At 29.1% G+C, this 24,190-nt stretch overlaps 1 protein-coding gene across 2 annotated transcripts in view; it reads right to left on the reverse strand.

Annotated features, from left to right (window-relative positions):
* LOC129980827 (uncharacterized) overlaps window positions 1-24,190 on the reverse strand; it is a 102,127-nt gene that overhangs the window by 31,373 nt on the left and 46,564 nt on the right. The window contains exon 3 of one of the 2 annotated variants that reach the window (XM_056091233.1): window positions 16,972-17,165. The exons of the other annotated variant lie outside the window; for it this stretch is intronic. The gene's annotated coding sequence lies outside the window, so the exon portion shown is untranslated. Of the gene's footprint in view, window positions 1-16,971; window positions 17,166-24,190 lie in introns of those variants that run through there. 2 annotated transcript variants of the gene reach the window in all.

The raw sequence follows: 24,190 nt of genomic DNA on the forward strand, positions 1-24,190 counted from the left end.
ATATATTAGTCGTATTTTTGAAATAGCGATGAAGATAAGTGGAATTGAAATATGATTTCTTATCTAAATCGTGATTGATTGATAAGGTCTCAGTTAAGAAAAGTTTTTTTTTTTTTCACGGAGATTAACTATTCATGTTGTTGTCTTTCAGAAATTTCTTCGAATTCAGATTGGCATCTGTCTCATACATTTTAAAAAGTCACGGATTTTAAAACAAACTCTGAATTCTCAAAATATTTTAATGCTGAATGAATTGGCAGACTATTTCATCACGAATTGCAATATCTCACGAAAACAAGAATAAAATATCGCAATCTTTCTAAAATATAAAAAGATTTTTATTTACTATATACTAAATGTTTCATCAGTCATTAAAAGAAAGTTTAAATCAATAAAATCAACCAACAGTGTGGTTTCTCTAAAACTTTCTCGCCACACTCTTATAAGAGTGAATTTGTTTTAGTCGGTTGTTAAACGTGTTTTAGACACGTTTCTTTCCCCAAAAGATGGAAACCAAAATTTGACACAGAGCTAGCTACAAGTGCAATCTTAAAATCACATACCAAAAATGACATACCAAATGCACAATGAAAATTTAATTCATTGTGCTTTTGAGTTATTACTTTTACACACTTCTGAAAGTAAAAACGGATAGACTTTGGATTTGGCTCAGAATTTGATAGGTGTCTCACACTATCAAATTCGGTACACAGATTTAACTATAGATGTTAAATCTGTGTACCGAATTTTATCCATCTTTCTCTCTTCACTTTACAATGATCGTGTTAACTTACATTTTTATATTATCGTGTTAAAAACTGAAAAGGCAAATTTCCTCCGAATCGATTTTACTCAACATTTGATAGTATTTTACAAATTTGGTGTATATACCAAATGTCATCCGTTTAGCTCAAAGCTAGGTAACAGATAGACATACTGCTAAAAATATGTAAAATATGTTTTTCGAACTCAGGGAATTCTGAAACTTGGAGAGTCGTCAGAATCTCGCGTTAGAATTTTTTTAACGATTACAATATTTTCTTCATACTTATAATAATACTTCTCAATACTTTCTTTACTTTTCAATAATTTCTTTATACTTTTCAAAACTTTCTTTACGAGAAAGTAAAAAAGATCGATAAAAATTTCATAGAAAATATTTGTGATTCTTAAGAGCTTCAAAGTCACGCATAGTTCTTTTTTCTACACCAGAACGAATATTTTGATCTTGTTACGGATATTTTAAAACATTATAAATGGACATTAAAAACAAAATAGAATAAATTATACGATTTTATTACCTTTTGATGAAATCTGGCACTATCATCCGTCCAAGAGCATATCAACATGATTAATGAAATGGAAGAACAATGAGATAAATAGATGAAATGTAGCATGGCTTTATAATTAGACATTTAGGCATATATCATATTCTGGATGGACTCAATAGCTCGACTATGTTTTGTTTTTTGTCTGTGTATATTTATTTCTATAAATAAAACGATTCATAATTTGTTACACAGTCTGAATAATGGCTTGAAATGCTGTAATGGAATGCAAATTCATCCAACCATTCAATCGCCTGCTTTTAATTCCATCATAGGATTTTCACATCCGTTTTTATTTAGTAATGCACTTTTTAATCTGCGATAAATGAATTGAATTGAATTCATGTCATTTAATCGTACTGAATAACAAGATGAAAATTTTAAAAAAATGTATTCTATATTAATCATTTGATTAAAAATTCAATAAAGAGTCAGTAAAAACAAATGGGTCGTTCAAGGTGACTAGTATGAACATAAGCCGAAAACACAACGAGCTGCCTGAATGTGCATTGACAGTTCTGTAGCTCGTAGGGTCAAATTTTAGATAGGTTATCAGTTTTGTACCTTATTGGCACACTAGAAGCGACTGAAGATACATATTCAGTTCTTTTTACTATAATGCAAAACAGGGGGTGGGGGGGGTGGAGAGATATCGGCTCATATTTGTAAATGCATTAAAGGTCGAGATAGAATGAGTTCATTTACGAATTATTTATAATTCCACTCTTATATTGCTTACTTAAATATGAAATAAGTAATAAAGTGACGTCGATCTAATGACATGACTGCTGGCATGAATTAAATGAACCTCGAAAGAATAAAGTGGATTTAAATATTGTGAAATTATTGAAGAATGTTATTTCATTGTGCGTTAATCCTTTTTAAAAGTACCATGCCGGAACTGATATCCTCCTCGTCATCTGCCCATCATTGAAAATGAAGTATCTTAAAATCCTAAATGGTCCCCGAATTCAATTCAAAACGTGTCATTCATCTGTATAGTAAGCAGAATCAGCAAGGTTGTATTATATTTGAATGAATCAAAAAATTATGTAAGCGATATGGATTTCTAGATTCCGTTCAATGGTCATGGAAGATGTGTCCAGTCAAAGTCAAAATAACCGAGCACGTTGAAATATTCTTGTGGGAGAAGGAGTGCAGGAGGCCTTTTCGCGTCGCAATTGGTAATTGTTTATCTGACCTCCCTGTCGCCTTATTCCACAGTAAGCTAGTTTTGTGAGCAGAAGGGGGGGGGGGAGTTAAATAGGAAATGTATCTATTACAAGCAGGATGAACATCCGCAAAGTGGAGTGAAAACTGTCCCTCTCTCCACGCTCCAGATACACAGAATGGGCTTGCACACTCACTGCGCAATCGGACGGAGAGAGTCGAGGTGAAAAGAGTGCGCTCGGTTGTTCAAAGGAGGAAAGTGAAAGTGATAAACAGGAATGAACGTCCATTGGTGCAGATAGAGGACTTTTTTTCATTTTTCGTATACTAATCATGAAAAAAATTAAAATTCCCGACCTTTGGCACCTCCCTGTGTTTGAAAAACATTTTATTGGCATTATGTCTGTGACAAAAGTAACTCGAAAATGCTTTGAGCTAAATGAATGAACTTTGGTATACAATATTTACACTGAATTTGTAAATTTCTATCAAATGTTGAGCAAAATCTATCCAGAGAAAGTTTGCCTGTCCGGCTGTTCCAATATAAGTTAACACGATAACTACAAAATGAAAGCTAGATGTATAAAATTCGGTACCCAGATTTAACATCTATATTGTGACATCCCTCACATTTCGAGCCAAATGCAACAGGTGGTTGAACGTCTGTCAATATGTGTATTCAGAAACATGTAAATGAGATAACTTAAAACGCAATTGCTTCAATATATCAAATTTAATATGTGATTTTTGTAAGTACAATTGTAATTCTGTATTCATTTTTGTTTCAATCGGTAGGGAAAAATGCATCTAAAACATAAATTCGATTTACGGGTACTATTAACAGCATGCCAGAGATGAATCCTTCAATAACTCGCCAAAGATGAAAGGATAGATTCAGAAAAATGCTTCATTTACTCCAAAGGTTAATATTTCGTAACTATTGTACACCAGTGCTATACAAGGCGTTCTCAAGGATAACACTTTTGTTAGAGAGTAGGCGAGATAGTTTTGGACACACCACTTCCACTGTTTTTATATAATTAAATCGTCATTAACATCATTCAGGAGAGCAAAAAGGGCCCATTTATAACGATAGATTAAGACAAACCAGAATAAAGTGATCTCTATGTGATTCGGAATTCTCCGAAAGACGAGAAGGGAACGTATATGTTTATACCAATGACATTTGCTCGGCGTAAGCAACAAACTCAGATATTATAGTATTTATTATTTAATACTGGGTTCATTACAAAATTATTTCAAAAAAACAATTAAGAATCTAACTTTTTCTTTGATGCTACATATTACTAATAGGGCTCATAAAATTTTATTTCACAACTTTGCGGTTCCAGTGAATATGATATAGGGTGCAATGTAAAGATTGATGAAGATTTAACGAGAAAATTCCACTGAGTCGTCATACCATAGTGATTTTCAGAATCAATAATTAAAATTTTCAGATTCAAATAATGGTTTTAAACGATTAAGCAAAATCTCAGAAAATTTCAATAAATCGAATCCAATCAAAACTGAATGAATGTAGTTTGGATTAAAGAAAGGTTTATGCATTGTCCACGCAAATTGGCAAGAAATGTAAAGGAACGGTAAGTTAAAAAAATTAATTGTGCATTAAATGAAAGACATTAATTAATTAAAACGTTCATGTCATTTCGATTACAGTAGGAAGTGAACAACATGGATGCCAAGAGCAGGACTTTTTATTAAAAAAAAATAACGTAATAAATAAAATGCTTTGAAGTTTCGGCTTTTGTCAAAATGTTTATTTATTATTAAAAAAATCAACTTCAAAAATGAATAAAAAATTGAGAAAATTATATCTGTGGTATGGAATAATTCATTTAAAGTCTCATTCGCATTTTTGTTATAAAACTTTCCTTATTTATTTGCATTATGTTTATCACACTTCCTTTTACATGTATGAAAAATGACAATAACCAATGAATTTTGATTGATTTAAAAATAAATGACACTCTTTTTATTTTTAATATTAATATTAATATAATAATATTATATATATAAGTAAATAACATATAATATATTAGATACATAATATATAATACTATATAATCTAAATTTCATTTTTTATGGTTAATATTATTTTACATCAGCAGATGATGCTAATAATCAATTTTCATCCTTCTTAAAAATATTGTTAATTTCCAACACAAAAAACAAATATATATATATATATACAGTCGCTCCAAGACAAACTCGGATATTAGAGATAAAAAGAAAAAAATCTTGTTTTGCAAAAATACTTTGACTAAAAGGAATTCAAAGAAAGTAAAGATGGTTTTCTAATAGTGAATTTATTGCTCTATTAAAAACAAACCAAATAACGCTAATTCATAAATTATAATGACAAATTTAGAGATAAAAATAAAATTGCGGTAGAAAGAGAGCGCAAGCCAAACTCGGACATCAGACAATAAAGCGCCAAATAATTGCAACCCAGAGTGAAAATTGTGGACAACTTCATGAAAAACATTGTAGTTGTTCAGCGGAATTCTCGATTTGACGTTTTTTCATTTATTGCAGAAAAAAACTTAATTTATTGAAAATGTCAAGGCAAAGGGCCAAACGAGCATAGAGTTAAGGAAATTGATTATTAAGCATACTGAAGATGGAAAGTCTGTGCGAGAAATATCGGAGATTGTCAAAAGAAGTCATTCCACGGTTCATGACATCATAAAACGCTACAAAACCAATAATCAGGTGGAAAATAAGCCTAAAAAAGCCCATAATAAGATTTTCACCGAAGCAGATGAGCGATATTTAGTGAGAAAAGTGAAAGAAAAATCCCTTCCTTAGCGCTCCAAAGCTAGATATTATTGCTGAAAATGAATTAGGGAAAAAAAGCTAGTCCATCAACAGTTAGAAATGTGCTCCATAAGAAAAATATCAATGGAAGAAAATCCAGACAAAAGCCTTTCATAAGTAAGCGAAATCAAAAAGAAAGATGTGAATTCGCAAAAGGAGCATGAAAACAAGGATTTTTCTTACTGGAAACAAGTATTATTCACTGACGAGAGCAAATTCAATATATTTGGATCAGATGGCAAGCCATATGTTTGGAGAAAATCGAATAATTAATTGCTTAGAAAAAACTTGAAACCAACTTTGAAGCATGGTGGCAGATCAGTAATGGTCTGGGGATCATTTTCAGCTGCTGGCCCAGGAACTTTGCATTTCATTGAAGGGAGAATGGATCAGAATGTATACCTTGACATTTTAAAAACAAATTTGCCACTATGTGTGCAAAAACTTTCGCTTGGCAATAATTGGAGATTTTATCAGGATAATGATCCCAAGCATAAAGCTTATAGAGTGCGTTCCTGGCTCCTATATAATTGTCCTCACGTCATGGAAACACCACCCCAAAGGCCAGACATAAATCCCATCGAGAATTTGTGGAATCATCTTAACAAAAAAGTCCGGGAACACGCTGTTTCAAGTAAAACTGAGTTGAAAAGAGTATTATTGCAAGAATGGGACAATATTCAGCCTAATTTTTGTGAAAAATTAGTGCAGTCTAAACGCCTTAAAATGGTTATAAAAAACAAAGGATTACATACAAAATATTAATTCATTTGAAATATTAACTAGTTTAAAAAATCTTCTTAGCCGTCCGAGTTTGGCTTAATTTTTTTTTTTTTTTTTTTTACCATAATTTCTGGTTACAATGTGATAATTTATATGTTTTGTTATCTGTTTTTAATACTGCAATAAATATATTATTGAAAATGTATTTAATTATTTTGCTAATCATTTTTATTAAAATTTTTTTTACTTAATTAGTAGATTTTCTTTGATGTCCGAGTTTGGCTTGGAGCGACTGTATATATATATAGTTTTGTTTTAATAATTTTTGAATAAAAAAGAATGAAATTTTCTGCAACCAAACGAGAAGTTTTCTGTATCTAATAAAAAAAATATTGAATAATGTTTCCTTTTTATCAAATAAAGAAATTTTTATTATGATTAATAGTAACCAGGTTCGTATAATAAAATGAACTGAAGATCGTGAAAAGGATTTAAAAAAACCTTTTATATTTTAAATTTTCAAAAAAGAAAAAAAAAATGTGAACAACTCGTTTATACATATAAAATACATCGGATGAATCGTTTCCGTACTAGTAGAACCAGTTTATTGAAATTCAAAATATATAAAAACTGCAGAGGGTCCATTCATGGTAGGAATACGATATGTCAAGAATTCCAACCGAAAGGTCAAGATCAAAGTAAAACACATAAAGCTCGTAAAAATAGCATGCAACTAAGGCGAAAATGTAGCAAAGGAAAAAAATCCAATTCACTTCCTTATTGTTCCAACCATAATTCTGTTACGTTTTTCCATTCATATTCTTGCCTAGCGGCGCAGTTTTGTATAGTCTATATCTATATCTATATCTATACTTATAATAAAGCTCAATGTGTGTGTGTGTGTGTGTGTGTGTGTGTTGGCGCTCTACAGGCCAGGTCATTTGACATACAGCTATCAAATTTGGTACATTTATACCTTAGAGGTCGGGAATGTGCACCTGGGGTCCCTTTTTTTGAAATTTTAATTAGAATTTTAATTATTAATTAAAAACTAACTTTCCCGCCAAAAGAATCTTCCATTTTCACCACCGCCAACTTTTCCGCCAAAAAAATCTTCCATTATCCCCAGCGCCAAACGAGAAAGGCTTCCGTTGTTTTTTTCTCCCAACAGTAATGAGGCTAGGGTTAAAATTTTTCGGCGGATTATTTCAATCGGTTCTGCTTATTTTCTTAATGTTTGATGCATTTAAAATTAAACATTGTTAATGAATCAATCTTTCAGATTCATTCTGAAGTACTTTTGAATTAAAATAAAACAGAATAAAGGAAATTAAAAATTTCTAATCCGCATAGCGTTACCCCAACTGGCGTAGAAAAAATCACGTATTTGCGTTACGTAACCGGCGAAGAAAATTCACGCATGCGCATTCTGTTCTGATTGTTGCCATGACAACATGTATATGCTTATAGTTTTAAGTACAACGTTTTTTAAGTAGTTTTTTTAAAACCTGTTTTCAACCGTTTATTTTAAACGATTCGTTTTATTTTCTTAGTGTTTGATGCATTTAAATTTAAACATTGTTAATGAATCGATCTGCTCATAATGAATCTAAGAAAATTTTGTTGACCAACTCTTGAGATATTACATAAATTTAAAAAAATATTCTTTAGTGCCCATAAAGTTTAAACGCTGAGTGACTCTATTTTCAGTAATCAGATTATAAAAAAATGCTTTGTTTCAGTAAAAAATATTATTATATTAATTGAAGATAAATTCTTTCCACTTTAATTTAAAGCATAAATTCTACGGGTGCTAACAGAAAATGAGAGAGATACATATTACGTTATGACTGAAGGCCTTTATAATATTATGAATGAATTATATGATAATCAAAATTTGAAGTTTTAAAATATTTTGATGAAGAAGCTATTAAAGTAGAAATTGCATAAAATATTTAATTATTAAAATTTTAACGAACATTAAGATTGGCGAACCGGCTGGTCGCCAAAGGCGGCTAGTAATGAATACAAAGATCCATTGAATGTGAATGAGCGATGAGTTAAGCGGATGAATGCTGAGTATCCTGCTTGTTGCGAAAGACCGGTACAGATTAAAACAAATAAAATGCCGCAAATTGAAAAGCATTCTTTTTCTTGTATATTTTGAAGCACAATGCACAATTTGGTTCCCTGAGTAATGAGGAATAAAATGTATCAGAGAAAATTTTTAATACGCTACATTTCAGAATTATAACAGGGCATTTGCATATTATTACCAGATTAAATGCACTTATCATGCAAATTTTGCTTAGAAAAAATCAGAAAAGAGATGAAAACAATTATTCTTTCTAGATGGCTTAGTAGAAAAATAAAACTACATAAGTGTAGTAAAAAATTATAGGATTTTGATAGTCTTTGGAATTGCTCATTAATTATTCATTTCTATATATATATATATATATATATATATACACCATGGCAAATAAAAATAAATTTCGGCAAAAAATTCTACAAAATTTAAGAATGTCATAGATAAATGAAAATCTTCCTTTTGTTGCGTTTATAGTACACTTACAAGACAGAAATCAACATGATAAATAGTTTTGTTTTTCCCAGTTGAATTTAAAAAAATGACCATGTAAAGATTACGTAAAAAAATTGTACTAACAAAACAGCTAAAGAATTTTTGATAAAAGGATCGCCTGCAATTCAATGAAAGTTTAAAAAAATATTTTTAAAAGAGAAATTTTTTCTACAAAATAAATTTCCTAGTATTAATATCGTCTGATGCTGATTTAAATATTAGAAAAACCATAAATAAATGAAAATGAAAATAATATTTCGATAATCGATTATCCACAATTATTATTCCAAAAAAGTTGCTTAAAAATTTCAATTGCAAATACTTTAACATAAAAAAAAAGACAGAAGGTTTTTTTTTAATTATTTTTTTTGTTTGAAAGTAAATTAACAAACTAAAAGTCTATAGTTTATTAAGTAATAATTGTATGTATGAGTAAAGTAAAGTGGGTCTCTCTAATATAAATAAAAATTGTTTAAAAGGATTTTTAGTGTTGGTCTGTGTCGTTTGAATCGGTTATTATGAAGATTACTCCATTCCGAAAGTTTACTGCAAAAAAATCGGAAATTAACCATTCATGTTAACCATTCGTTATTCTATTGAATGTGTCAGAGTATAAAGAAATTTCAGATACAAGTATTTATATGATTAAATAGAGAAAATTCTAAACGAATGAACAAAATTACTTAATATTCATATTACATAAACTGAAATAAAATAAACTAATAATTATTCGTATTGTTTATTGACTAAAAACTAAAGTGAAATGAATGAGCTAAGGAAATATTGTAAATCTTACTAAGTAGAATTTCTAACAACGACACATAAAATTATTTTAGTTGAGTTTGAACTTAGTTTTACCCATCTAAAATCTTTTGCGTTCTAGCCACGTTCGTTTTTATTGACAACTTTACTGGAAAATATTATCGTGCAACCTTGAGAAGTATTTGAGAAACATTATCTTCAAAAAGATAGATAACTTATTATCTCAGTTATTACATGAAAAAGCTTTCAATTATTTGCTATATCAGCTGTCATAAGAAATGAAAAATAACAATTAAAAACCCAAGAATTTCCAAATAACCGTTTTCACAACTATCCATCTTCCATCATCTCTTAAACAGTAGAGTAATGAATTTCCATCCTCTTAACGTTCACGCAGTTTTACAAGTTTTCCATTTTCGAGTTAATTATGTTATTTAAAGGGAGTTGTTTTAGTACGAAACCGAATCATTGTGTTCATGCATCAAAAATGAATAACAGATAAATTTTAAACAGATTAGGCTATAGTTTAAAAACCTGGAATTTCAACTTTTTAAGATTTGGATTTAAAAATACAATTCATTACTTAAATGAAAAAGGTGAAATATAAAGGTTAGTTGTTTTACTTTGCTTTCAAAAACTGAAGATAAATTTATTTATAAACATTTTGCTTCCAGCTAATTATTAATTAACTAGGGGGCGGGCTCCGCTCCCAGCTAGCTTATGCTAGCCAACCCCCAGGAGCTACTAATGCAATTCCTCATGGATGGCTTCGTGATCGAAGCTCGCCATCTACTAAACCACTTTAGTCTAGCAACATATATATTCATATTCAATTTATTCCAAAATATGATAGAACAATGAAAGAAATAAAAAAAATGTAAAGCAAAAAGTGCACTTACAAATATCACCTGCATCAAAGTTCTTTCTAAACACAAATAACCTTTCATTTAAATAACTATATACATCCACTATATACATGTGGGAACTATACCATAGAAACAGAATTAAAAATTGATACTGTGTTTGATTTTCGTGTATTTGCCACTTGAATTTACTTCTTTTTCCAAGTAACTTGCCTGACTAAGAGAACATAGTCCCACAACTATGCGCCTGTAGTTCGGAAACTTCGCTCCGTACACATAAACGTTTTACTCTGTCTCGTTCATTACGAGTGGATCTTCTTATGAACGATTCTTGAGCATTTTCATTCGACCTGCCTTCTCTTTTTCGAAGATTTCGTATTAAAATCGATACGGCACGACTTAAACTCATCGTAAAAAATTTCGTCCATTTTTAGACTGTAATTTTTTTGTTTAAAAATTTTTCAAACCGATGCAAGAATAGCATTCGCTTGAAATCTTATCAAACCGCGTTTTGATTTTCCCGAGCGAGGTCGAAATGTTGCCAAAAGGCGATTAACAAATTCAACCTGATTTTGCATCCACCTAAGCGCTATATATATATATATATATATTGATTCTGCTTACTTGATTATCCAGTTAAAAAGTTTTAAATCAATTAAGGGAATAGGGCATCAAATTAAATAAAAACTAACACAAGTGTTTAGATAAAATATATCAGCGACATTTTCTTACGTTATTGATTAGTTTAATGTTTTTTAAAACCTTTTTTTATTTCATAACGTATCATAAAAATATTTTCTTATGTGTTTCATTTTATTTTTGTAAGCATCTATTATGAAAAATATGTATTTATTTATTCTGATGGTGCAGAATTCTCGAACATAGATATATGAGTCAAATTCTTTAACAAGCATTTTATTGTACATCTTAAGATTCATCATCGATAATTTTTTGTACTTCAAAAGGAATATTTAAGAACATGTTTTATGATTAATTCCCAAAAGAGGTTTATTCATTTTCTTTTGACTTTCATTTTTTTTCCTCGCTTCATTTCAAATCGTTGGATCAACTGTCCTTTGATAACTGTCAATTGGAAGAAAAAGGCAAAACCAGTTATTTTACTTACTGAAATAATACTAGTTTAATTTTTGCTTCATATTGTCTTTCAGAATATATTTTTAATTCGCATATTAGACAGGTTCAGGCATTAAATTTATATATTAGAAAGCTTTTATTGTGATTTATATTAAATTTTATTATATTTTATCAGTTGTCAAATTTTGTAGCTTATATAATAATGTTTTCTATATACATGAAAATTATTTAGCATTATTAAAGAATCTAATACAAATGATCTTAATTTTTTTTAAAAAAATTATAATATATTCAGTTGATTTTAGTAAATTTACAAAATGGAAAACATTTAATTTTTTATAAATTAGCTATTAAATATTAATATTAGTATATTATTATTTAAATTAGGTATGAAAGGATGATATATCATACTAATACATCACTTCATCTGATCAATGAGAAGTTTTGCAATCCACGATTTTAATTATTTAGAATTAGTAAGAGGACACTTGAAAAATAATTTTCAAAAGACTATTCTTAATCTCTTTCGTACTATAATACCCCAATGCCGAATAATAAAATATTCATTTTTTTATTTACTCAAAAAAAAAAAAAAACCTGAGCAACAAAGCGCATGATGTTAATGATAGACAAATTCGAACTAAATGGTACAAATGTTAAAATGATACTCGCGGATACGATTTCTTGTGACTATGAATCAGAATTGACTCTATTACTGTAAAAAGAAAAATATACTTGCCGCTTTCTTTTCTTTTCTTCTTCTTCTTTTTTTTTTTTTTTTTCTTTTTAACTTGGGCCAAAATTCAATACTTAGGGAACATTTTTGTTTTGAAAATGAGATCGTTCTCTCATGCATAAGCTTGAGGAAACTTAGGAAGGAATTAATAGTTAATTATGACCAAAAAGAAAAGTCGAGAAAATACAGCTGCTTATGACGCACAACAGAGCAGGTTGAAATGGTGTTTTGTTTCAAAGCTACGTTGAACAAGGTCGTTCGCTCGATATTTAATCTCTTCTCACAGGATTTAGGAAGTTTGAATTATTTATTAAAAGAAAAAGATTTCCTATCCCAGACAAGCATTAACTTTTATATAATCATAATGTTGTCAGAAAGGATAAGAAAATATAGTTACTTCTCACAAAACATTGTAATTTAATACATAAATACGGTGGCAAATGGAGGATATTAAAAAGTATAAAATGTAAAGTTAAAAACAAAATAAATTTAAAAAATTGCACTAAATGCGTAACTTTTAAAATTCAAAAGTCAAATAGATTTATTTTGTTAAAAAATATTTCAAAACGAAAATAAGTTTAAAAACGTGGTAGAATGTAATATATTTGTAAACGTAAAAAAAAATACACGAAATGTTAATAAAATTTTAACGGCAATACTAAATAAAATAAACCTGAAGTAAAGTTCAAAAAAATTTTGTAAATTTTTTCTATCATTAGAAGAGTACAAGGTCGAAAAATAAGCTACCTTGAAAAAAATGGGTAGAAAAAGGAATTTTTGAAAATTCAATCTTTTTATTATCATTCCAAAGTATACATAAAATAAATTAAATATACATAGTAATTAAATGCTCAAATTCACTTAAAAAATACCTTTAGAATAATACAGACAATTTCGATTGATGTTATTTTATAAATTTGTAACACAATACAATTATTTTAACTCTATGAGCAGTAATTATTTCTATCCATCATTTTAAATTCTTAGAAATGAGGTTTTGTGTCATAGAAATTCAACTTTTGATATGATATTGTTGATACAAAAGAAATTGTTGAAAGCATGAAAACTAATATACACTTAATCATTACAAATTATACGTTTTCGGTACGCTAAAACTTCCATTTTTTAAAAAAAATTTAGATTCAAAATATTGACATCTTATCAGAAGAAATCCTTACAGGAAAGAATAAAATACATGATTTTTCATTTGTATCGACGATATTTAATCCAACCTCCACATCTGTATTTTTTTCTTCCTTCTGAAATCTTACGAAAATATAAATAAGAATAATCCGCTTTTAAAGTGAATTTGGAAAACAGAAAAGTAGTTTCAGAATGTTAATAATGCGTGCTTCATGGAATTTGTTTTGGCAAACATTAAAAACCATTTTTATCAGCATTGTAAAGCTTAATATACCATCTTATCACTATGAATCTTATTTCTTACAAACTAAAAATCAATCATTTAAAGAAAGAAATGTCCAAATTCTTTCTTTAAGAACTTATAAAATTCTTTTAGCTTTAAAAAGCAAAAAAGAAAATATATTTTAAATTAACAGAGGTTTTCGAAATAAACAAAAAAAGAGAATTAAACTGCTTCATTCATTAATTTCTTAATAATACTAAGAATAATTGATATGCTTTGCATTTAAAATCCCAAATGGTGCCACTACGTGAAAGCAATTTTCCCCAAAATATCTCAAATAACTTTGTTGCCTTTCCCTTGTTGTCAATTTTATCAGCAGCTTTAAATTAACAAAAGTTTTATTTAGCTCAGTTTAAAAACATCTTTAAATTAACAATAGCTTTCAGTTAACAACTAACAATGTATCAACAGCTTTAAGCAGTTTTAATTGAATGCTTTAGGGACAAAAAAGATTCAACGTTTAAAAACAAAAGCACGTGTAGAAGCGATGAAACACGTTAACATGATAAAAGAGAACAAAGAATTCTTAATCAATTCTATTTTAAGTTCATGATTAGATTTCTTCATTGTCCTAAAGAATAAATTGTAGAGCAATTTTAGGTTGATTCCTTGCAGGGAGACTAACACTACGTTGCGATGTTTTATATTACCGCGGGAGCTTATACATTTGTATCAGTTGACGAAAGGTGGATCACGTCTGTTGTATTTGACAAGAAATCGCGCCAAAATAATTACACTTTGACGACTGTGTGTTAACCTTAAGTCCATTATAGCTATGACACAAGTATGGGTGCTTGTATGAACCGCACAACAGCGATTCATCACCAAAGATGTCATATTAAAGATTTAATTAATATTTTGCTATCCAAAGAAAATGCCGGGAAATTATGATTATTATAATGATCAATCTATTTAATAACTGGATAATCAGTTATCTTGCCAAAGTTTACATTAAGATGATTCTCACATTTTAAATTATATTTTAAAATATTTATTATATGAAAAATAATTTTCAATATAATTCTGCATATTTTGTGCAATACAGTTAAATTTTGTTATTTAAATGTATTTTTTTAATGGAACCTCGTTGCTCTGAAGCCTGTGCTAATTTGGCTATCCTTTGTTTTGATGTCTTCCGGATTACTGAGAGTCTATTGTATTAAAAAGAGACAATAGTTATATCTAACATAAATATGGATCATTTTATTAACCCCACGACAGCGATTAATCCTCAAAAATATCATGTTCGTCTATTGACCATGTTCGCTAATTACATTCGATTAAGCCTCAAATTCGTCAATGGCATACAGTTAATGCACAAATACCGAAGTATATTAAAAGAAACTGCTGATAGTTCCCTTTTAATCTAATTTATAGTTATAATTAAAATATTCAAAAGTACAATAGATAAGACCTTAGTTCGAATATTAATTAAGAGAAGCAAACGATTCTCCCTTTCGGATATAATTAAAAAAATCAAACCATAATTTCTTAATTTGTATCATAAAACATTATTCTCTGTATTTAATTAAAAATGAATAAATGAAGACGATTGTTTTTGCCTACTGATAAAATCTTTTGGTATTTGCTTAAAGACTTCAAAGCTTTTAAATAATATATTTTAGACTTAGAAACAAACTTTTTTGTATTTTAATTCTATAATATTATTTATTTCACAATAAATGCTAAACTATGCGATGACACAAAGTCCTTATCTATATTTTTTTTCAGTATGTACTCTTTCATTATTTTTGTCTAAGAATTGAAAGGAATTTGGAAGCAATTTGGATGATAAGGTGATTTGGATGATCGCCTTTCAGCTTGTCGAAAGGAAATTTTGCAATTATTTTTTGAAAAATACTGAAACATATGGAACGTGAATATAAGAAACATAAACTAATGTTTCTGTTTCTTAAATCAAACATTAACTAATATAAATTATAAATTCCATCAGCTTCAAAACAAGTTTCACTTTCAAATTCACTTTTAAGAGAAATCCTCTGCTAAGTCATGATATAATGAGAAAAATAAATATCTTTCATTAAAAAATAATAAACCAGTTCTTAAACAATCTTCTCAACAATGTACATATATAATTACGTTAAAATTCATCATATAATCTGCCATTTCGAGACACAAAACATACAATTTTTGTAATTGCTTACAATTTTTGGAAAACTTATCCGTCATTTTGATATTAGATAAAAATTACTTATTTCTTTTCAAATCAGCTCTTAGAGAATTTCAATGAATATATTGACAAAGTGGAAGCTCTACAATGCGATAAATGAAAAATACATTTTTAATTTCCATCATTTAAGCTTAGTGCTTGTTCACTTCCTTCCAATAGAGAGCCGTTACCAATAAGAGTATCCTTTTCAGAACACTGAAATGATAAATCAGTCTCCAAGACTGATATAAAAATGATATATTTCGTATCGTCCAAAAAACAAAACAAAAAAATCTATCGAAAGTATGTTTAAAAAATAATAATAAGAGCAAAATAATAAAGTGGAAATATCGCAAAATTTTTAAGCATTTACATAAACTATTTTCTTAAACACCATCCCCAAATAAGTAGAATCTTTATGTAATATTTAGAGTAAAGAGCAAAAAAAAAAAAAAAAAAAAAAAAAAAAATGCCAGTTAAAAAGTTTTTTTATAACAGCTTATGTGTGTATATTTTGAAAGCCTTTTTAGTAATAAAAACCTTTAATCATAAACTTTAAACTCATTTTTTGAATTCTGTAGTAGTCTTAATTATATTAAACTGTTAAATTAGTCTTAACTTAAATTATTATTCGTTTCAAGATTTTCAAACTTTAACGGAAGCTATACATGATTTCCTTATTTATGTTATATCTTCAGGACAATATTTTTAAGATAAAATGTTCCAAATTCTTTAAATGTTTCGAAATTATTAACAGGATAATACTAAACAAATTTTGTTGAAACAGTTAAAGTTTTTAATCTGTATCCGCCAGAACAAGAAGAAAAGAGACACGTTTAAGTAACGAACTCTAACATACCCGATACTATAAAGGAATTCCAATCGGTTCAATGTAAAATTGAACCTTCATAATTAATTTGAACAGCATATTTTATTAAATTAGTTTTATCAAAGCGAAAAATTAAATTTCTGAAAACAAATTTTGCTTTTTAAAAATTTGTAAATTTGAATAAATTATTTTAAAAATTTAAAGCCTAAAGGATAATTTTAAAGTTTAGGCTATTTTACTAATTTAAATTTTAGGCTATATTTAGAAATCTGCCAACTTTCTAAAATTACTAAAATCTAAAACTATAAAAGATAGTCAGACACCTTAAAACCATATTTCAATGTTTATTTCAGAATTCGAAATTTAGTCATTCCAATCAGAATGGATGCAAATGGCGATAGTCATAAAAAAAGTGACAATGATTTTTATTTGCAAAAATAATATTTTATTTCGTTTCCATAAATTGAAATTTACAAGAAATGCAATAAATAAGCTTTGAATATTTACATGTTTAATTCTTTGAGTGAAGTCCAGAACAGTTAATCGCTACTGTAATAGTGGGTAGAGATTTGCTGGCTTTCTTGAATTTTCAAGTAGTGTGCCATAGGTATTTGTCTCCTAGAAGACGTGCAGGTAAGCTGCAAAATGCAAAATGTGATTCGAGGCTAAAAGTTGCGTTTGATATTTTATTATCATTATATTTGCAGTCATGTAATATAAAATTTATAACAACACATTTATTCATATAGACGGCAATACCTCAAAATTGCCACAGATATTATAAAAATTTCCCTCCGAATAGAAAATGTCACACTTTCGCATTCGGTAAAGTTATTAGTTAGTTATTATATATAAAATGAATTGGAATGAGCAAATTTTAAAAAGGGTATTTTGTTTTCAAAAGCTTTATAAGGAAATGTTAATTTAACAAAAGCATGTCCCTTAAAAAATAAATTAAAAACACTTGCATCATTTTGAATTGTTTGCCTCATTTCATTCATTCTCTAAAAAATACACCATCATTATCATTAACAAAGTTATTATCCATTTCAATAGATTATTTATTTTTGCATTGAATGCAAACATTTCTTTGAAATAGTGAATATTATTGGAATCGATATTACGTCTGTCCATTTGTACCATCGTCTATTTATTTATCAATTAAATATCATACAAAAATTTTGAAGTAACAAGTACAAAATTTTTTCTCAGTTGTGCGATGGCTGTTGCCATCCAGTTAAACTAAAATTTCTTTTATTTAATTTTATAAAATTGCATGAAAACTATTGCTGCACTTTGAATGACAAGATTTGTTATAACATTTTCTCACATAATCGAAGAGGTTATATAACTAGGTCAATACGGCTCTTTTATTAGTCATATTTTATAAGTTAACATTAAAAAAATAAATATTTAACACATGATAAATGAAAAAAAAATCATAGGATTTCAGAAATTCAATAAAAAATTTGGGTGGGCCTTTCTTGAGTTTGACCAAACTGACACAAGTTTGGGTCAAGCCAGGGAGGTCATTTTTCATACTTAAAGACTGGATCCGGTCGTGAAACAAAATCTTCCCAGGCAACTTATTTTTAGAATATATAGAACACATATAACGACTGCATGCTTTGTAAGTTTTCATCAGGAAAGCAAAGATTAAAATGAATAAATTTTCAAAGTTCTATTTATTTATTATTTTTTAATTTTTGTATTTCAGTACAAAGCATGACTTTCATCGCTAAGTAATCAAATCTTATATATTTTTGCATTTTTCGAAGCTCAAGCACCATTAAAAATACAATTCTATGCAAGAAAGGAATGGTTAAAAAGTTCCACATTACTTCCTGACGTTTCACTTAAATGTGAATGTGAAATCGATCGTTCTGATTCGGTCAAAGCTACGCAAGAAAATAAATCACTATCTTTTCACGATGCAACGGAAATTTACTGTTTAATGTCAGCCCACAGGAACTAATATCTTAAGATTAAATTTTAATGGTTTCGTGGGAAACATAAAATCAAGAGTTTATGGGAATTTTCCATGTACTTTTCGTAGCGAAATATTTGACTTTAAACATGTCCAAACTCGCATTTCATGATAAATGGTCAATTACGCGCGGTGGAAATTTTGCATTTTATTGCCTCGGGAAGCTTTGAGAAACACTAAGCATTCGACATCAGCCATGAAAGTTAAATGGATATTTATCAATGAAATCTTCCGAGACAACATTAGAAATTTAAATGCGGGTGCAGATTCGTGAGTGGCAGTTAATGTTTTCTATTTGCTTAATGTAACAGGGATTTATCTCCAGTGTACTTTTAGAATAAATAAATAAATAATGTTTTCGTTTGCAATAAAAAGAGCACTAAATGATCAGTAAAAGAGCACAGTAAAAGCTGAAATAAATTTTTATCGAATTTTTAACGGGAAGCAAATAAAATTATGAGATAACAGAAATGCTCAACATGCGGTAGAATTTTTATGAATGAAATATAAAATAAGGGCGTTTATCGAAATGTTTCCGTTCAGATAATAAAATGAAAAAAAATAATTAAATAACAAGAAAAAAGTAAATTCTGAAACAAAAAATAATTAAAAATAGACAATAGCAATTCATTTTTTTTGATAAATCACATAATTGATTAATATATCGTTATTTCATGATTCAAATACAGGAATACACAGAAGGAATACATTAGCATTGCAATAAATACAGGAATAAATGCAATAAATATCATATATGTAAATGAACTGGCAAAAATTTTCTTAATAATAGCATTTATTCTCAATTTACACCTTCGAAATCAAATAAATATTTATAATTGAATTTCAAAAAAAAATTTCCAACTTTAATCTCATTTAAATTATTCTACAGTGACGAAATGGCAAAGGATATGAGGGAGTCTAATTATAAAAGTCATTTCTCTAAATTTTTAGAGAATTTATAGACTATAATTGTCAATATATGTTAAGATATAATCCATTAAAATCAAATTTTGAAAAAAATAGAGAATATCCTTTTGCAGATAGAACTTTTATATAAGATACATACACTCTCGAGTATCCGGTTTCCGTACTACCCGGCCTGGTTTTTCAAAAACTATAAACAGTACGTTTTAACTCTTCTCTTCGGGTTACCTTTTCATATCTTTGTATCGTTTATCAGTGAAAAATAAAATAAATGTGAGTCCATTTTTAAGTATTAGGTCTATGATCAACGTTCATGTTTTGTTTATGTTACTAGCATTTAAGGAAGGCATTACAGAATTTATATTAAAATGTGAACAGTTTATATCTTTTAACTTACTTTTTCTCTATAAATTCCTGCAATGTGCCGTGCAGTATATAAACATATATAAAATAACAATACAGTGCCTTCTATTTTAACTCGACTATTTCAACGGCTTCTATGATTCTAGGGCCACGGCCGCTTTGACATTCTACGTGGGTTGAGATAAATGGAAGGTTTAGTACTCAGTAAAAAGCCTGAAAATACATATTATAACAGTGAGTTTTGGCATAAAAACTTTGTCTTCTGGTATAGGCGGACAAAGAAATGAGTTCATAGAACTCCGGCCTATCCGGCTCTTTTGTTACCCAGCCTCCCTTCCGCTACATTAGGCCGGATACTTGAGAGTGTACTGCATTGTTCGTCCCGTATTTGTTCAAACGTATGTAATCACGCCATAACAATCATTTCAACACACTATGACTTTAATACATAGCATTTTTAATGAATGAAACTTGTAAAAAATATCCAAATGGTTGTTTTTGGATAACGATTTGATATATAAATTGAATTTACACGTCTCTCATTTAAATTTTAAATTACGTACGCAGATCAGTAAAAGCAAATCAATGCATCAGATTTGCCAGCTGCTTCCAAACAAAGTCAACCTCGTTCCCAGATTTGCGTCGTCTGTTTGAGCCCCGCAGCCTCAGAGTCTGCGTCTTTTCTAATAAGAGCATCGAGGTCAGCCTCGGTGGTACACATCTAACAAGGGGGAGGAATCACTGACTCGACAAACCATCAGAAGTTCAAGGGGTGCTCTCGCACGTGCTTTTCCGGTTGTCATTCCTGCGGAGAATGTGTCGGGAACAAAGGGTCTGTTCTCTGGAAGAAATTGGCCAGGCACCAGAGACCTTCGTCAGGTATCTAAATTTATATTGGCCATCGTCAGCAAGGTCTGCAGGAGTACAACAATCGTGAACCCAACCAGCCGAAGTGGCGTGGAACCAGATACCCAGTGTGCGTATTTATCATACCTAAACGTCAACTTTGTTTCGTCCCTCTCTCTGCCTTGTTTGCCGCAGCCTCTTGCCCCGATAAGACGAAAGAGAAACGTTGCGTAAGAAGACTGCGTATGCCTCGGCTTATTTTACTTGCATAGAACAAAAGCACTTCATTCTACACTAGAAAGTTTGTAAAATGGCAAAAATCTGGGGATGTTGAATACTATAATTAAAGTTTTTTGCTTAATTGCATTTTAGTGCTTAATATTAAATCGATTAAATGACGTTTTAAACTAGAAGCAGTCAAATAACATTGCTTGCGACATGACGTATATCAGAGAAATCAAAGCCTAGTAACATAAATTAGAGTCTGAAAACCAAATTATAATAAAGAAAGAATAGTAATTTAAAAAAACTATAGTACAGTGATTTAAAAACCACGTTACTCGCTAAGGGAATAATAGTTCAGCAAAGAACTCGTTTCCTGTTGCGATGTTTGAAAAAAGAAGAAAAAAAATTCGGCTCATTAGAAAGACAAATGTCTATAAAATAAGGAAATTCGACCGTCCCTACTTTAAATTAGAGATAAATATTCCATTGCAACAAATTTTAAAAGGTTAACAAAATTAGAACGGTGATTGTAGAGATTTTAGAAGGAATAATTCTTTAAAATGTTTTAGAAAACTGGCTATATTTTAAAAGCATCTAAAAATAGTAAATTCCTCGAGGAGATCAAAATAATTTTTAGATTGATAATCACTTGTTGTATTCAATGGCACATAAAATTTCTTCTTTCTACAAGCATCAGAAAATTTTTTACAGGTAAATACTAGCGAAAACACAACCAAGCAACACAAAATACTAAATAATTCAATACAAATTTTTAACCTTATTATTTTTTTTAATCGATAACTAGCCGAATTTCATGACTGTAAGTGCCATAGAATAGTTTACATTTTATTGCACATAGTTAATTTTGTAAACATAAATTGCATTATCAAATCTTGAATGAAGAAGTGCATCGAATAAATAAATTATCGTTATTACAGATTGTGAAGTTTCCTTAATCAAAATAGGATGATACATATCCGGCTTTCATCTTAAGTTTTTCTTTAAAAAAAAAAACAAAAAAAAAAACGGATGTGGTCACTAGACTGAAAAGTATCGTGTTTTTTGACCTTAACCTTAAGATTATTCATTTGGATGAAAGCACATACTTGATGGAAATCAAAATCAATCTCACGCAAGAGAAAAGATAACAAAAGAATCTATGGAATTCTAGTTCAAAATTCGAATTTATTTCGCATTTAAACTTTAGACTGATCGGCACAGTTAAAACGATGATTAACGAATCGTTAAAGCACACAGTTAAAGATAGTGCAAAAACTGATTAATTACAGAATTAAAGATGATGCCAAAACTTTCTAATTAAAATTAAAATATTGTGCTGGAATGAAGATCATTATGATCCGTGCAGTGGAAGCAACAGTACGTATGTTTTTCGGGAACATTTCATACAAAATAAACACAAACATGAAAGACAAAACATTTACGCGCGCACACCACAGAACAGCATCTCATCTCATTATAATTACAATCGCAATACACTATGGGATGCGTACCTAATTGCATCTATTATCCAAAAGAGAAGACAGAGCAACTGCTACAAATTTCAATTCAATTATAGTGTTCATAATTTTAACAAAAGAAATTAAGTTAACAATAGTAATATATTACCTTGGGACTTGAGTTTCAAATTTTGCTGATAATACTGATTTTATTGATTTCAAAAGCTAAATATCTTTGGGTCAATAGGTATGTGATGTCAGGTTTCTGATCACAGGAAACAGTCTGCAAAAAGCGGATATTTTCCTTTCGATTCATTGAATATCAGATGTCGGATTCAAACCGTATCGTTTGATCATTGGAATTTGGTTTGATTCAAGTAAAAGTCAATGAAAGGAGACGCTATTCAAAGCGGATTGAGGTGTCAATTTTCCAGAGGAAATAGGAGATGTCAGGTATCACTTTGATCCTATTGTAGAACGGAAGCTCGTGGAGGTTTAAATGGAATTTTATTTAGTATTTATGTTACGAGAGAAAAAAATGCTTCATTTTTTAGTTCTTTTTTAGATATTTGTATGGTTTTTTTACCATATGTTTCGCAAAATAATATCCTTCAATGGCCGCACCTTTTGGTGTAAAAGAATGATCCTACAATAATTAAATTCGGTCTACATATTATTTTTATTCATTGGAATAAAAATAATATGTAAACCGAATTTAATTCATATAGCTATTTATTAAACGAATTTCTTAGTCTGTTAGAATTTATCAAAGCTAAAGAAAATTTGTATGTTGAGGAGAAAGACATACAAATTGTTTACTTTTGAATGAGAAGATAAGCAGGCAGTTTCAATGAAGACCGATTTTATCAAAAAACAAAGATGAAAGAATCAGGATAGCAACAAAATCTGGTGTTAGAAATCTATATTTTTTATAATTTTGTTTTAACTTCAATGAAATAATCTTAACTGTTTCTGTTTACTTGTAGGTTCAGTGGTTCGTATATCTCAAGTAGCCTGAAAATAGCCTGAGTACTATATATAACCTGAAAGCTATGGAATAGTCTGAGTACAGAACGTCTGAATTTCAATCGAATATCTGATTTTTTTAAACTTTTGTATGCGCTGGAAAAACATCCCAAAATACCAGTAAAGTAACGAACTAAATTCTGTAGAAGCTCTCTATTAGAAAAGTAAATATAGTTACATTTTTAATATGAATTATTCATCCAAAATAAAACAAGAGTCAATCCGGAACCTTTCATTTTGATACAAGACAAAAGATTTAAAAAAAAAAGCCTTGACCGTTACGGAAAATTTAGGTCGTTTGTTATTGATTGTAGATAGTAAAATAAGGGGATTTAAAATAAACATTGTTTTTTCTAATATAAATTCTTCAAATTCTATATATTTTTTCCAATATAATATTCTTTTTAAAATAAACATTTTTTTAGCATCTAAATATAGTGAATGTTTCTAAATATGAGTTTGATATTCTAAATATGGAACGATCAGATTTAGAAAATAACATAAAAATACAAGGCAATCTGGAATATTTAAATGTGAAAAAACTCCGTGACGCTCTTTTAACCCAGGACAAACAGTCAAAATTCGTAAAATCCAAATATAATTCCCGCCATTTGGTCATAACAGACGACGTCCATCTAGAAAGAATAGCAACAAATTTCCAGTAATCAAAAGGTAAAATATACTTAAATACATTGCAAAATCATTCAACCTCATTTTTCATACGTTTCATTATTTGGAGAATAATAAGTTGCACAAGAATTTTCTAAAGTCTTTCCTAGCATAGCTTTTTTATAATATTACAATAAGAATTTTAAACTCATTTAATTAAATTTTT

Source organism: Argiope bruennichi, chromosome 8 (genome assembly GCF_947563725.1).
Source record: "Argiope bruennichi chromosome 8, qqArgBrue1.1, whole genome shotgun sequence".
NCBI lineage: Eukaryota > Metazoa > Arthropoda > Arachnida > Araneae > Araneidae > Argiope > Argiope bruennichi.